Source organism: Sinohyriopsis cumingii, unplaced genomic scaffold, assembly GCF_028554795.1.
Source record: "Sinohyriopsis cumingii isolate HCF-2022 unplaced genomic scaffold, ASM2855479v2 utg002807l, whole genome shotgun sequence".
NCBI lineage: Eukaryota > Metazoa > Mollusca > Bivalvia > Unionida > Unionidae > Sinohyriopsis > Sinohyriopsis cumingii.
In genome coordinates, this window is record NW_028316306.1 from 154190 (window position 1) to 170313 (window position 16124).

Genomic DNA, 16124 nt, shown 5'->3' on the forward strand with positions numbered 1-16124 from the left:
AAAAAAAAGTATCTTAAATGCCTAAAATTTGTTAGCTCTTTTCTATTTTGCATAACTATGGTATTTTAAGAAAGGATAACGCTTTTTTCACGAACAATACCATGAAATATTTTATATCAACACGCATCGTCAAATATGCACCTTCCAGATCTCTATTTAATTGACAGCAGACCATGTATCCATGAAACTGTCTGAGCACCTAGGTAACTTAGATTTAAGGTTAGAAGGGATTCTACGAGATTGTTTACAGTCTGTTACTAAATTTAAATACCGTTCAAATCATAAACTTCCAGGATATCTGAACTTTCGTTTCTGCTCTTGTATATTTTCCTTGGAGTTTTGCATTCAAAAAGGTTTTGTAAAGAAAAGAAGCAAACACAAACTCTGGATAAAAGTCCAAGAATTTAACATTCTATAACTCTGCTAAAAAAGAAAAGATCATTTAACTTCCACTGTTTTCGAAACATTGGTTCCCTTCTCCTTGCTTTCTCGCTTTTAATCTTTACATATACATTACAACTTCCTCAAGAAACACATCAACCATTGGATATTCTGCGTGATTCAAATGATTTGAATTCGATTGACTAAACTTATCCCGGTGTAAATCATTCTTTTGTATGTGTGAAATATTTTTTTAATATTGTATGATACTTAATTACACGTATTGTGCTTAATTTTAGGCCTTTAAACTTGAGTCCAAGATTTGTACGAAAGAAATTTGGAGAAGAAGAGCTAAATGTTGCGTTTTAGTTCCCTGGAAGTGTTGTCCAAAACTCTTTAGTACGCCTATTTCATTCTTTCGCACTCTAAGAAGTACGGAAAGAATCACGTCGATTTCCGGAGCATTGTAATATTGTAGGATGGCACAGTCAAAAATAAAAATTAAATATTTTTAGCGTACTAGCTCAGCTCGACCATCTGCTCGTGCAGAGAGCTACAACAAGACTAAAATAAATTTTGAAGAAAAAATAAATCAACATTCACTAGCGAAGTTGCTGAACCTTTATCTGAACACAAGCGCAAAAGAAACGGAGAAAGCGGCAATGTCACGAAGGGACAAAGACTCTTGCAGAGCGCCAACAGCGGAGCAAGCACAATATAATAGTTTTACATACTCTTCGTAGATAACGGCACAAAACAGTTTACAACTAGTTGTCTTGGAAAGAGGGAACATTTGGACTGTCACAGCCAGACTCACGCAGAAGTTGTTTGATTCGCTCTGTAGTGAGACACATCGTGTGTAACACTATGGTTAAAGCTAGTTGTTTGCAAAACAATACTGTGAAGAATAGAAGTAATAATTTGTGAAGATTTCAAATATCAAGAAAAATATACCCGAGTTTCATTCGGGAAAACTTTAAAAGGGATAAAAGAGATAATCCATTGGGAAAGGCTGATAATAATATGCTATTAAATACGTGACACATCCATTGGGGAAGACTGATAACAATATGCCATTAAATACATGACACATCTATTTGGGAAGACTGATAATAATAATGTGCCATTAAATACATGACACATTTATTTGGGAAGACTGATAATAATGTGCCATTAAATACATGACACATCTATTTGGGAAGACTGATAATAATGTGCCATTAAATACATAACACGTCCTTGGGGAAGACTGATAATAATGTGTCATTAAATACGTAACAATCAGCTGGGGAAGACTGAATATAATATACCATTAAATACATGACACATCCATTGGGGAAGACTGATAATAATGTGTCATTAAATACGTAAAACATCAGCTGGGGAAGACTGAATATAATATACCATTAAATACATGACACATCCATTGGGGAAGACTGATAATAATGTGTCATTAGATACATGACATATCAGCTGGGGGAAGACTGAATATAACATGCCATTAAATACATGACACATCCATTGGGGAAGACTGATAATAATGTGCCATTAAATACATGACACATCTACTTGGGAAGACTGATAATAATGTGCCATTAAATACATGACACATCTATTTGGGAAGACTGATAATAATATGATATTAAATGCATGACATATTAGCTGGGGAAGACTGAATATAATATGCCATTAAATACATGACACATCCATTGGGGACGACTGATAATAATGTGTCATTAAATACGTAACACATCAGCTGGGGAAGACTGAATATAATATACCATTAAATACATGACACATCCATTGGGGAAGACTGATAATAATGCGTCATTAGATACAAGACATATCAGCTGGGGGAAGACTGAATATAATATGCCATTAAATACATGACACATCCATTGGGGAAGACTGATAATAATGTGCCATTAAATACGTGACATATCAGCTGGGGAATACTGTTGAGGAGTGGATAAATTGTACTGTTAAGAAGCATGAAAACTCGGAGTCCTTTTTTGAAAGATAACCAGTTTCTACCACGTGATAGATAAAAAAAAATAAATGCATTAAAAACGGAATTAACATATGCACGTCGTGCAAATTTGTGTTTATCACAAAGCAGTTGAAAATGAAAGTGCAACCCATAACACCACAAGTAAAAAGTAAAATGGTATACAAAAAACACCTGAAAATGTGATAAGGAAATTACAACGTAGCTTATGTTTTATCTGGGTACTAGTTACATTAATGAAGAAAAGACATAACATTGAAAAATATGAAGTTGATTCCAACAATATCTAAACAAACTGGAAAAAAATATAATTTAAAGAAAACCACAACCGTGCATAAGATAATCTGAGCCAAATAAATGGTAATGAAAATCACATTAATGCTGATGTAATCAAACAGAAATTAAATTTATCTTGAATTTTATACAAGGAAGGTATACAATCCGCACATTACCCTATCATCTAGGCATTCATGTCTGGGCCACCATTTTAGCAGTTAGAAGTTTCAAGCATTTGTAGGCCTTTTGTTACAAAGGATTACCGCAAAATGAACTCAGATAAATTGCTTTTGGAAGAAGTTGTGCACCACATGGACGAAGTGAAATCCAGAGCAACTTTTACCTTCTCTTGATATAGTGAATTGAGAGAACTTTCGTTTGACATTTATGAATGCCTGAAAGTAAGCAACATACATTGGTCCAACCATGCTCAAGGCACCGCCTATTGAAGAAGAATCCTGTTGCAAAATGTTACAAATACAGCAGAGAAAATCTCATGAAAAAATGCAAAACAAATCCCCCAAACCAAAGGCAAAATATCAGATTTATACACAGTGTATATATACATCCAAGGAGATGAAAACTGATATTACAGTGGAATAAATTAAAATAGATCAATTAAGACCTACATGCATACATTGAAAAGCAATGAATAGAGATCAAATATATTTTGCACAAGCGAAGCCAATTTCACATTAATATGAAGGTATATGAATAATTGACGTTAGGTACCTAAATACAATATTTCACTTGTAGACCTAAGGGAAACATCGGAAGCTTGGCTCGAAGCTCTGCCTACCGCACACATGTGGTGTACTACTGTGACTACACTGGATGCCTTCTGGGCTAGAATTTTTTATTATTATTTATTTTAGTGCTGTTGTATTCCTCCTTTACGTTTGTGTTGGTGCGAAAATATTATGCTGAACCAATCTGATTAAAAACATTTCTCCACTGTCCTTCACGCTGGACACTGGAGATCTGATTATAATCAGATAGTATATGGAACACAGCTCTCGCTTATTTATTGGTCACGAGGATATACGTTGGTATGTCAAATCTCAGAAAAATGTTCTTCTACGGTCTGCTTTGTTTTGTCTACTAATTAGCCACTGGCATGATTGCAGGCACAAAAAATGGACTCTGGAGATTTAATAGCTGATAATGATGACGACGATGATTATTAATATTATTATTATTATTATTATTATTATTCGTTGATCAACACTTTTGTAGAGAATCCAAAAAAAAACGTTCCTAAAATTCAAGTCAGAAAGTCAGTAAAACATATACTGTATCAAGAATATAAGTATTCATATACAAGTGTACCTCTTGTGGTTTTGAAACGGGAATGAAGCGCAATAATAAAAAGGACATGGATACAAATCGAAAAGTTTGCAGTTTGTCTTTTGTCGGGGTTGTATAATGGCACTAAATTGTCTTTCAGCGGATGCTTATCTTGAAGATCGAAATAAATTTCACCGGAACATGTGCTCTTACAAAGCACGATTTTATCACAAACTTGCTTTGATTTGGCTGCTGGTTAAATAACTCGCCCATAATTAGTCTGTGACTGAAAGTCTCAGAATAACGGACGCAGGGCCCAACTGGCAGAACTATTACAACTTCATTCAAAACCTTATCTATTTACATTTCAACAGCAATTCGTAAAGCACTGAAAGACGCTTTTCTTAACTGCATTGAGATACATGTAGTTAACTGAACTAGAACGTGACCCTCTGATGAGGTCAAATCCTGCGAGGTCACGCGCCAGACTACGCTTTCTGGTCCCGTTAAGTTTAAGCCAGATGTGATATACCATTCTTAACCTGGAAGCAGGCATGTGCCGTTAATCCTACATAATCTCTACTTTGCAGACAACTGATCATGTAGCTTATTTCGGACTTAAGCGAAAAAGCTGCCAATCCAAACAAAAGCCAATCCAAACACAAATGTATATTGGTAGACGTTTATTCCTGTATCATAAAAGACAACAAAATAACAAGACAAGAACACTTCCAACCAGGTATATGCCTACATTTTGAGTTTGATGGAACAAGAATGGTATTTACTTGCGATTAGATTGGATACAGGATATAAGGAAGTTTATGATTTAAAAGCTTGAGTATAGTTTGGGGATTTGTGTTTGTAAAACACGAAATACCAAATTAATCCAAGTCCAGAAATTCTATAGAAAAGAAAACATTAGTTTCAGTGGCATTGAAATATAATCGACTAATCAATTTTTGTATACACTCAGAACCAATTTTATTTGCCTATATCAAGCGGTTTTCCGAAATTATACTATCTTGGTTTTCCGTAATAATGTCATGCTAACTTGGTTGACAACAAAAGAGTCCGAGTCTAAAAGCTGTCGTACAAATTATAAACAGATAAAAAAATGATATTGTGGCAGGAAATTATAATGAATCCGTCTGCATATAAATAGAAACATACCTACTTAATTTGTTTGTCTCTGTCGTATGTTCTTTGCCGCAATCGTGCTTACAAGGTTTCCTACTAAATTTGTATACAGTTCCAAAAGGTTCAAAATTTATTTTTAAAACAAACTGCATTATTGTTGTAGAGGCATGCAGATCTGATCAGGTGATGTTCATATGCATACAGACATGCCGATCAAATATTGTTTGTCTATATTAATCAATTTTTGAGCAGTCTTTTTGAAACTGTCGGAAAGACATGTCAAAATGCCTCCGCTGCGTGCAGAGGGAAATAACAAAATTAGGCTAATGCACATAGTGTGTGTGTGTGTGTGTGTGTGTGTGTGTGTGTGTGTGTGTGATTTGGATTTTTAACGTAGCTTTAACAATTTTTCAGTCATATCGCTACGATGTATGCAGTGTGGCAGTTTATAGTGAAGTTTAGCACTGGGACATCATGCCGCAGACATGTAGCATGATGTCCCACCCAGTTACATTATCCTGAAACCAGGCCGACCAGTCCTAACACTATCCTCTTAATGCCGAGCGCCTAGCGAGGCAGCTGTTAGTACCATTTTTATATATATATGCGTGTTTAGGCTCTAATAAACAGTAACAAAAACAGGTTAAAGACCACAAGCGTTGTAAAATGTAACAAATAATTTATTTCCCTAGAAAAACAAGGTAAAACTGAAAATAAAGGACTTACGCTTTTAAGAATCAAATCCAAAATAATCAAAGAAAAATCCAAGAATTATAAATTATTAGTCCTAGTAATCAAATATTCAAATGAATTTGAATTCTAGTCCAGACGAAAATCCAAAATGGAGGGCGATGACGTATGCTATAACCAGCGTAATCCTCATGTATCAACAGTTCTTTGTTGATCCACAAACAATAATATTCCGGTGTTTGAATTCCGAATAAAATTTTTAAATAAATGTCTTTGTCCAATAATTCTGTATGAGTACTCAAATATTTCCAGGAAAAAGAATTAATAATTCAATAAAATAAAATTTCAACTCAACTGGTCACCACAAAAAACCTTTCAGTGCTAAAGGTAAAATGCCCAACTAATTAAATTCTCTATAGACAAAGGTTATACACTAACTTGAGACGCAAAACAGATTCCCGGATGAGGGTAAAACCTCCGGTAAAACCAGAATTTCGAGAACATCGTAGAAGCTATTTAGGCTAAAGTTGCGTAGTCCCAGTCAGCCTCGATTTCACTCTTATCGATCACACATTAAGAATGAATAAAAAAAGAAGTTGTTTACTTGATTCTCAATCAAGGCCAGGAACTAGGTCAGCTTTTAGACACAAAGTTCTATTATTAGTTGTTTACGACTAAACAGTCCGGTCAAACTAATTTCTGGAAAATATTATATTCCAGTAAACACAATTACATTACTTTAACATGTAACGAAATTAAAACAATTAAAACTTATATATATATATGGAGAGAGAGAGAGAAAGAGAGAGAGATGTGGATAATGTCTTTTGTCAAGATGAAGATACACTTTCATGTGTATTATCGTGCCTCTAGACTAAATACATGACTACTACATTCAGTCATTTTCTTTGGCCATTCCAATAATATATTGTTATGTTTATCTCTATTATGTTAATTTTTATGTTTATAGATTGTAAGGGTCATTTAACACATAACATATTAAACGGCTAACTTTGTTCATGATTGTGAGTTTGTACTCTAATATAAGTCATATTGTTTGGTAAACATGTTTTTGTGGTATTTTAACCTTGGAAGGTGTTGAAATTATATTGTTGACGAATTTGATAGGATCTGAGTTCATCGGTTTTCCCCCTTGGAAATTCTGGGTCACCTAATTTCTGATTGATTAGGTACTAAAGGACCTGATCTTGCTGACAAGTCGGAATGATCCGGAAATGAATATATTATCCTCATTCTGGTCCTGGACTTGTGTCTTACTCTTTCTATAAGGGATGTTTACCCGACAAACAATTATTCCTATCTTAATCAACAGTTCTAGTATAATCAGCTTTAATTGTGTTAAGTTGAGAGGATTAAAATTTTTATTTCAAAGATTCATTAGAATTACAAGGTGCTTGTCAACGTTAGGACTAAGTAACTATTTTGGAATTACTGTGAATTCATTTAAAGACATTTTGGTTTATATCGTTGAAACACATGAAGACTGTAAGCACATTAAACTATTCCAGACCATCGACCTCATCAGCACCATAGAATGAATTTCATTCCGATCATCACTGAACTCATTTGGATAGCTCGATAATTTTGGACTTTCGATCGAACTTTTAGGACTGTTTAGGATTTCATTCACCATACTGTAATTTTTTTCTTCACTTTTATTCCAGCGAAATAAATTAGTTGTGAATTTTACAAAACTCGTAGGTTTCGCTCTTTTCTATTACTAATTATAAGACTATAGAGTCGTAATAATACAATATTTAAAAATGAGTTGTGTTCAGGTTACTTATTATAATTATCATAAAATGGAAACAAGTCAGCTATGCATTGTTTCCAATAAGTCATCTATTTCATCATTGTTTCAAATAAGTCATCTATTTCAGCATTTTTTTTCAACAAGTCAGCTATTTCAGCATTTTTTCCGACAAGTCGGCTATTTTAGCTTTCTTTCTAGCGACACTTTCAATGCATAGTTGAAAGTAAAACGTCCTTTTATATCACGTACCAGTATTTTAAATCGTTTTCAATGACAAGCGTACGGAAAAGTGCACGAAACAGGAAATTAACAATAATGAAAGACTTAAGAATCTGGTAATAAACACCACTCAGCATGGGAAAGATAGTGACGTCAGAAATAATTAGCAGGAATATGCAATGTACAAATTACAGACTCTTTACCAGAAACTGTATGCGTCAAGCAAATTCCGTATAGTGACAATATACATGTGTAATTTTTATTTTATCTGTTTTATACCTGAAGTCTTGTCTCACCTGATATTTGTCGAGAATAGAAATAACCCTAAAAGACAGTAAAGGCTGTAAATGTTCTTTAATGTTAACTTGTAGCTCTTGCACTTTCAGGGTCGACGCTAGAATTCGAGGCAACCGTTTGCAATGTTGTTTGGTGGCGTCCCTTGTTCAGAGAACAGTTGTTAGGTTAGTCAAAGTTTTGTGAAGAATTACCCCAGTTATGGTGAAAGTGAACTACTGCAAAAAGAGACACTCCCACTGCCCTGACTCACCCCTTGCACCACCACTGTCCTCTTTCTAGCGTTTGATCCAGTGAAGTAAAGGTGCAAATATAAATCTCTCTGAGGACTGATGACAAATGCCAATGCAAGTAATCGCAAAGGACGTTATACCATAGGCAGTTCGGACAGGTTTATAAGGGTGGCGCTCACCAGATAATATGTACTTTTGAGAGAGTGACGTATGTAAGGTGAAGTAGTTCGCATTTAAAACATGCACAGTGGAGAGAATGTTTGCATACCTCTATGCTACATTAATGTAATGTGGATGATATTTCTTTTGGATATTGTACTTTTGGAAATTTTACATGATTTAAGCACACTGCTAACTAAAATGACTGCTCCCTTGTGTTAAAAAATCAGTCTGAATTAGTCTAAAGTACACTATACATAGCAGCTATTAAAATAGGGCAAATGAATTTTGCCAGACTAGACAATACCAGCTTCTGAAAGTGCAATGAATGAATTACCAAATATATAAAATGTAAAAAAAGTTATCGGCTCTTTTTTATACAATTGACCTCTGAAGTTCAGGAAGTGAAAATGACCAAGTAGAGCTAGCACTTTTTTGAAAGGTGCACATTTGAAGTAAGGCCAAGCTGTATACTCTATAACCCATAGTATACCCATCAATCATACACCAAAATAAAGGGAATTAAAGGTTCTTTGCATTATACCTAAGATATACAAGGTCTTTTTTAAATAGCCAGTATAACCAGTGAGGAAAGCCGGGGACATTCTTTTTCTTTAAAATCCTAACCCTATGCAAAATGCGAAACTGTATAGCGCCACCAAGAAGAGATGATAAAAGTTAAACTTATTTAATAAAAAAAATTCATTATATGTAGCAACATTGAAGCATAACTTCTAAGTTTGGTTACATTTGCTCCTGTGTGGTTTACTTTAGATTTCAATTATCTGACGAAAAAGTGGTCTACGTGGAGGGTCACGTCATGCCACAGATTAAAAATGTGAGGTCCAAACTCACATAATGAAACTTCTTTGAACTGCTTATTATATCTTTTTCAAAAACAAAAATAAATAATTATTCATTCTGCAAAGACAAAGTGTATTACAAATTGTTGTATATTTTTAATGTTAAAATTTTAAATACAAAAACCTGTCTCTATTGTTGGCCCAAATCTTCACAAATCTTGTTGATTTGGAAGTTGGATATCCACCCAATGTAAATGTTGTTCTTTTAATCTGTCAATAAATGATCTGAAGAAAGTTTGTGTGAACTTACAATTAAATACAGGAGGTTTTGAGATATACGGGCCAATAAAAAGTGTGCCATAAACTTATATGAAGGTTACTTTCAAGTGTCACAAAGAATATTTGAACTGTTGTCGATTGCAAATTTTAGAATTTTTATAGAGCCAGATATTTGTTAATATTCTTACAATTAACTAGGTCAGTAGTCGCAATACTTTGCGTCATCTTGAATGAACAAATTAAATTCTTTTCCATAGAAAATGATGAAGAAATCTCTCAAGTCATACGTTTTGTCAACACAGACTTAGTATTACTCCAGTTTGTGCGCTAGTGCCTGCAACAAAATTTCCGGTGTCTTATAAAATTGGAAGAACAGAATCACCCGCATTTTTCTTATTAACATTTTTAGCAATAATCCAAGGGTGAAGAAAACACTTTGCATTAGCAATAATCCAAGGGTGAAGAAAACACATTGCATTAGCAATAATTAACTCGGTTTTGCATGTATGCTAATGAGGTTGCAAATAAAATGAGTTATGCAACCAGATGACGAATGAATGTATTGTAGGTGCTCTCGTAAGAAAGAAATCTTGTCTATATCAAATGCTTCCTACCTTTGACAAGAACACACATATTTTTTTTTTACCATTGCATTCATCAAAATGCACAAAAAGAATTTATTTATATATTTTACTTACAGGTATAAGATAACTAGCTGTGTATGCATATAGGAAGGTTAATTATCCAAATGATGTATTCGCCATCGGGTTTCACCCTTGTGCTATATTCACCACGGGAGTTTCCCCTTTATGCTCTATTCACCACTGGTTTTCCCCTTTATGTTATATTCACCCTGGGGTTTCCCCATTTGCTATATTCACCACGGGGTTTCACCTTTATGCTATTGTCGGTATTACTAATGTAATAAGGTTCCTTATATATTTACTTGATTTGTCTACATTTTTTAAATATAAAATCAAGCGTATTACTAATAAGTTCAGATAAAACGTAACTATCGTACGTATGTTAAGCCTTTTTGTTTTTAAATTAGCATGGGTTACGTTATATTTTCTGACAATAGCTGCCTTATAATGAATAGGCATGAAAAGTAAGTGCTAGATACCTTTTCGGAAGCAGCATAGTCACACCTGTTTGTTTTGTCCTCCTTTACAAAAGCAAGATGTTGAACTCAATAAATATTTAATGCAAATAATGTTCTTCACTGGTTAACAAATCTCCAGGAATACTCGTAGCTGATTGTTCCAACGTGTGATAACGTTGAAACAGGCCCGTAGGACCATTCCAATGAGTGATAACGTTGAAACAGACCCGTAGGACCATTCCAATGAGTGATACCGTTGAAACAGACCCGTATAACCATTCCAATGAGTGATACCATTGAAACAGACCCGTAGGACCGTTCCAGCATCTTCCTTATCAAAGAATTTCGTTATACTCCCACGCGGTCGAAATAAAATAATAATCACATGGACTTAAATTATCACTTAGCCATATTCGATACATTTGCTAAAACCGGCATCGTTAAAACGGATTCCACCGTAAAATTTTAATTGTGGAAAGCTTGTGAAGAGATATTGTATTACGAAAAAAAAACTGCACTTAAACAAAGTAGTCAATATTCCAACAGGTTTATTTTTTATACAGCCACCCAGTAGTAGTAGATGCACGTCTTTGTAGTAAATATTCTATACAATCCCTTCATTAGTATTGAGGAACAGACCTACCTTGATGTTCTCATCCAGTGATAGGTGTTATCTGACTTAGCTGCACTGTTTTTGATATGTACCGTTCCTGAAAAATAGGTTAGAACTTAAGTTTGCCAGCTATAAGCAACATCTGCAGCCAGCGTACTGTTTTATCATGCTAATGAACCATACAAAAGCGTGTCACTTTGCATACAATAATATTGATTGCACACCATTCACCCAAGAAATGTCTTTTCCACTGTCAGATTTATACTCATCGAGAAAATCGAAATACAAATTGAATTCCAGAAATCGAATTGTTGTTGGCTCAAAATTTGTTTCCAATTTTCCCATTGTAAATATTTCTGAGACCGCATTGTTTATTTGGCATGTTCCAGCTCAAAGGTTTGTCATTTATTATCTCCCGCCTTTTCGAAGAGAAGCTGGTTATCAAAATATCTTCACTTCCATCCGTCAGTCCGTCCGTCACACTTAACCTTCCGCTCTATATTTTTAAAGCTGTTTGGAATTAAGCGACGAAACCCTGTTTAATTATCCATCATCGCTAAAAGGTGTGTCGCATGATAAACTCGCGATGATATCTTGATATCTTGAAGGTCAAGGGCATAATTACATATTATATATTTTAGCACATTTTCCCTTCTGCTCCGTAACTTTAAAGCAGTCTGAGATTTGCAAACTCGCATGCGCGTACGTCATCACTAGAAGGTATTTCGCTTTACCACATTAGGTGTCCTGTCTTTAAGGTAAACGTCCTGGCTCAATATTTTACATTTTCATCATACTTTCTAATTTTTATCAAAGCTCTTTTAGATGAAGGCATGATTATACAACAAAAATAGAAGATGAATGGCGTACTGCATTGCGGATGCTATCTTCAAGGTCAAGGTAAAGGCTCAATGTTTTACGTTTTCATCTCACTTTCCCCTTCCCGTTTATAACATTAAAGCCGTTTGAGATTAAGGGATAAAACTAGTTATATGTAAAGGTCATAATTTGAAGATGAGTTGCGAGTCGTAATGGCGGTAAATCTCAAAGATAAAAGTCATGGTTTTATCTGTTGAATTTTTTTTATTAGTCATCCCTTACCAATCTATAATATTAGAGCCACTAGAGATAACTTGACATAACTAGATATCATGGCTACATGGTTTTGTCGCGTGCAGTAACACTTGGGAACTAAATTCAAATTTAAGGTCACAGGTCAATATTTTCTGTTGGAGTCACATTTGACTTTCTGTTTTCTAATTTAACAGCTGTTTAAAATAACGGATGAAACTTGGAATATACATATATATTATCACATGAACATAGGTGGCGTTGCGCGCTTGAGGCTACATATAAGGTCAAAGTCACAGTTCAATATATTCTGGTTAATTTTCTTTCTGTTTTAAATCACAAACGCTGTTTTAGGTACAGGATAAACTATGGTATTCTAAAATTCCTGTATCACTATCAGAGTTTCTATCTTCAAGGCCAATGTCAGTGATCAATATTTTACCCTCTTTGTGCATTTTTCCTCTAATGCCCTAAGAGACAAGGTGAGGAAGCTTGATTACTTTCCATGTCTGCTCAGTAACGTTATAGCTCTCTCTTAAATGTCAGAGATTTTATTATTGTGAACTTTGGTGACGTTGCCATGGTAGATGGGGAACAATAATTCCCTGACCTTGCTTGGTAAATTCAGGATCCGACGACAAGACATGTGCAACAGGAAAACACAAACGTTAATAAGTGAGGATGTATGTACTGCAAGTGAATGTTTTGTTCTTAATTATCCAGAACGTTGAAATAAGCTGAAAAAAGCTCTTAGAATTCCTAAATTGCTTTTATGGTTACTGATGTCCAAATGACATTCTAGCACGGGATTAATACTAATGGTGTGACATTCTTTGGCTGTCGATGTCTGTGGTATTGCAATTCAAACCCAACAGCAACCTCGAATATTCATAAATGCATCAACACGCGCAAGCTTCATTGAACTTGTCAGCTTTCCATTCTGATGAATGTTACAGTGTTTCATGTCATGCCTATGTGGGCCTCTGCTGGCAAGTTTCTTGTAGACTTTGGTGAAATTTTTATAACTGTCCTTTAGCTAATGGATGTCAAAGCCTCTGCGGAGGTTGTTATAATTTTTTAAAGATAATATGACAGAGATACTGAAAATACCATATGTGGATATATCCAATAGGCAAAGAAAACCAAAGCACAGCCACAAGCCTTCTTTGTAACTTTAGTATGAAGCAAAAGGAGCCGTGACTCATTGACAATAGTAGGGTAGTCCAGGAGTTAAGGAAACTTTTAATACCTTCTCTTGCCATACAAATAATTTTATGTATTTTAATTGTATGTGACAGTGTCGAACTATTTCCATCCTGATTATCAATCAAAGCAAAGAGATAATTGTGTTGTATAGTCCCAGGATATAGAACCATTGTTTTTCTTAGCCCTACCCTTCACATTTTCCAGTATCACTAGCCTTCGACTTTCTTTGCGACAGAGGACTATCTTGACACATATACCTTGGATGAAACCGAAGAGAACCAATAGTCTTTAAATTTTGATGCTATACATATGGAAGTTGTTCTGTGAGTTTCTTTGGCTCATTGGTAACAGTGTTATACTTGCGACCCAAAGGGAGCGGGGGATGCGGTTTCGAATTCGAAATTCGGATCAGCCTAGGTCGACTACCATAGCGTGCCCCTGTGCAGAGCACTTCGCTCCAATTAACTCGGCACTAAATAGCCGTATGTGCGGCGTAAAAGCCATTACAACCGAAGCCTTATGTTCTATGCAAGCTAGAAAAATGTATCAAGATTCGCAGCTTCAAAGTATGAACAAAATACTGACTTCTAAGTTTTCCTAATTATTGCTGTAAACACGGTTGCCTTTTGAAGACCGTGTATATATATATATATATATATATATATATATATATATATATATATATATATATATATATATATATACACACACACACACACACACGCTATTCACGTTGAGGTCTTTTAAAGAAAGTGATGTACCGCAATCTGACAGTCTGCGTAATCTGACACTCCAGCTATGCGAAGCACATGTATTATTTCCCGAAAACTTTTCAACATGATATACGACAAAGATTGCACAAAAATCCTTTAAACAATCTTCAAGAATATGCACATTTTCAAACGAAGATTATACAGGCATTGAATTTTTGCCCTCTGAATAAAGTCAGGCATCTAAACTATACCTTCATGGTCGAAAGTACTGTATTGAACTCATTCTTTATCAGTGTAAAATAAAAATTTCTACTTCCGGTCGTTTGAGACGCATGCGGACTTGCGTTAACTTTCTTAGCTGAAAGCAATCGTGTGTTACATCATGTATAATGTAGATTATGTGTAACTCTAATCTGAGATCTAAATGTAATATACAAAAAAAAAAATATTTCTTTCAAACGTTTTTTTTTGTTGTATACAGACAAAGAGCTGACATTCGAACTTCTGCTGGAAAAAAAAACATGAGAATATTAATCCCCAAACATATTTCATTTCCCAGGGTTGGACAGGGCAATCGAAATGCCGTTACCTTTTAAGGAGCACCTCTACTCAACGTCTAGCTCGTCAATGACACGTATGCCCTGCCATGACACGTTATTTTCAAAGCTGGAGATTTTCTTTGTCCTGAATAATCTTAACGAATATGCTAAAGCATTACTAAAGCATTTCACGCAAAGACTGCCTGCAAGGACCAGACGTAAAACTAATTCACTGAATACCACACAGTCTGCGACACAAACTGAAACGCTCGTGTAGAGCTGTTCCTAAATACAACAAACGACAGGTCAACGCAGTTTACATTCTTGTATGAAATGCAATAAGACCGGCAAAGAGTTAGCTTCTGTTAAACAAATTCTCAGAATATTTGATAAATGAGTTTTGTATGTTTTCCCAGAAATTGATTACAGTCATCTCCATGGAGACGCTATGTAATATACTATCATGATTTTTGTTTAATAGGTTTATCAGTGAAAGATACACGTTTTAAATTTGGCCACTAGAGTAGATATCTGTAAGAAAGTCTTTACGAGTAGACTGGTTTAAATTTTATGACTGTCTTAAGTCTATATGAGCAAGCTGGATTAGTGCATTTTATGACTGTCTTAAATCAATATGAGCAAGCTGGATTAGTGCATTTTATGACTGTCTTAAGTCTATATGAGCAAGCTGGATTTGTGTATTTTATGGCTGTCTTAAGTCTATATGAGCAAGCTGGATTAGTGCATTTTATGACTGTCTTAAGTCTATGTGAGCAAGCTGGATTAGTGCATGTTAAGTATTATCTAAGTCAATATGAGCAAGCTGGATTAATGCATTTTATGACTGTCTTAAGTCTATGAGTAAACTGGATTAATGCATGTTAAGTATTATCTAAGTCAATATGAGCAAGCTGGATTAGTGCATTTTATGACTGTCTTAAGTCAATATGAGCAAGCTGGATTATTGCATTTTATGACTGTTTTAAGTCTGTATGAGCAAGCTGGATTAGTGTATTTTATGACTGTCTTACGTCAATATGAGCAAGCTGGATTAGTGTATTTTATGACTGCTTTAAGTCTATATGAGTAAACTGGATTAATGCATGTTAAGTATTATCTAAGTCAATATGAGCAAGCTGGATTAGTGTATTTTATGACTGTCTTAAGTCTATATGAGCAAGCTGATTATTGCATTTGATGACTGTTTTAAGTCTATATGAGCAAGCTGGATTAGTGCATTTTATGACTGTCTTAAGTCTAAATTAGTAAACTGGATTAATGCATTTTATGACTGTCTTAAGTCTATATGAGCAAGCTGGATTAGTGCATTTTATGACTGT

At 34.7% G+C, this 16124-nt stretch overlaps 1 long non-coding RNA gene across 1 annotated transcript in view; it reads right to left on the bottom strand.

Annotated features, from left to right (window-relative positions):
• Window positions 1-11356, bottom strand: part of LOC149770055 (uncharacterized) — a 101178-nt gene extending 89822 nt beyond the window's left edge. Inside the window, exon 1 of the long non-coding RNA XR_016418976.1 lies at window positions 11286-11356. This is a non-coding gene — a long non-coding RNA (uncharacterized LOC149770055). The remainder of the gene's footprint in view (window positions 1-11285) is intronic.
• Window positions 11357-16124: the final 4768 nt, after the last annotated feature.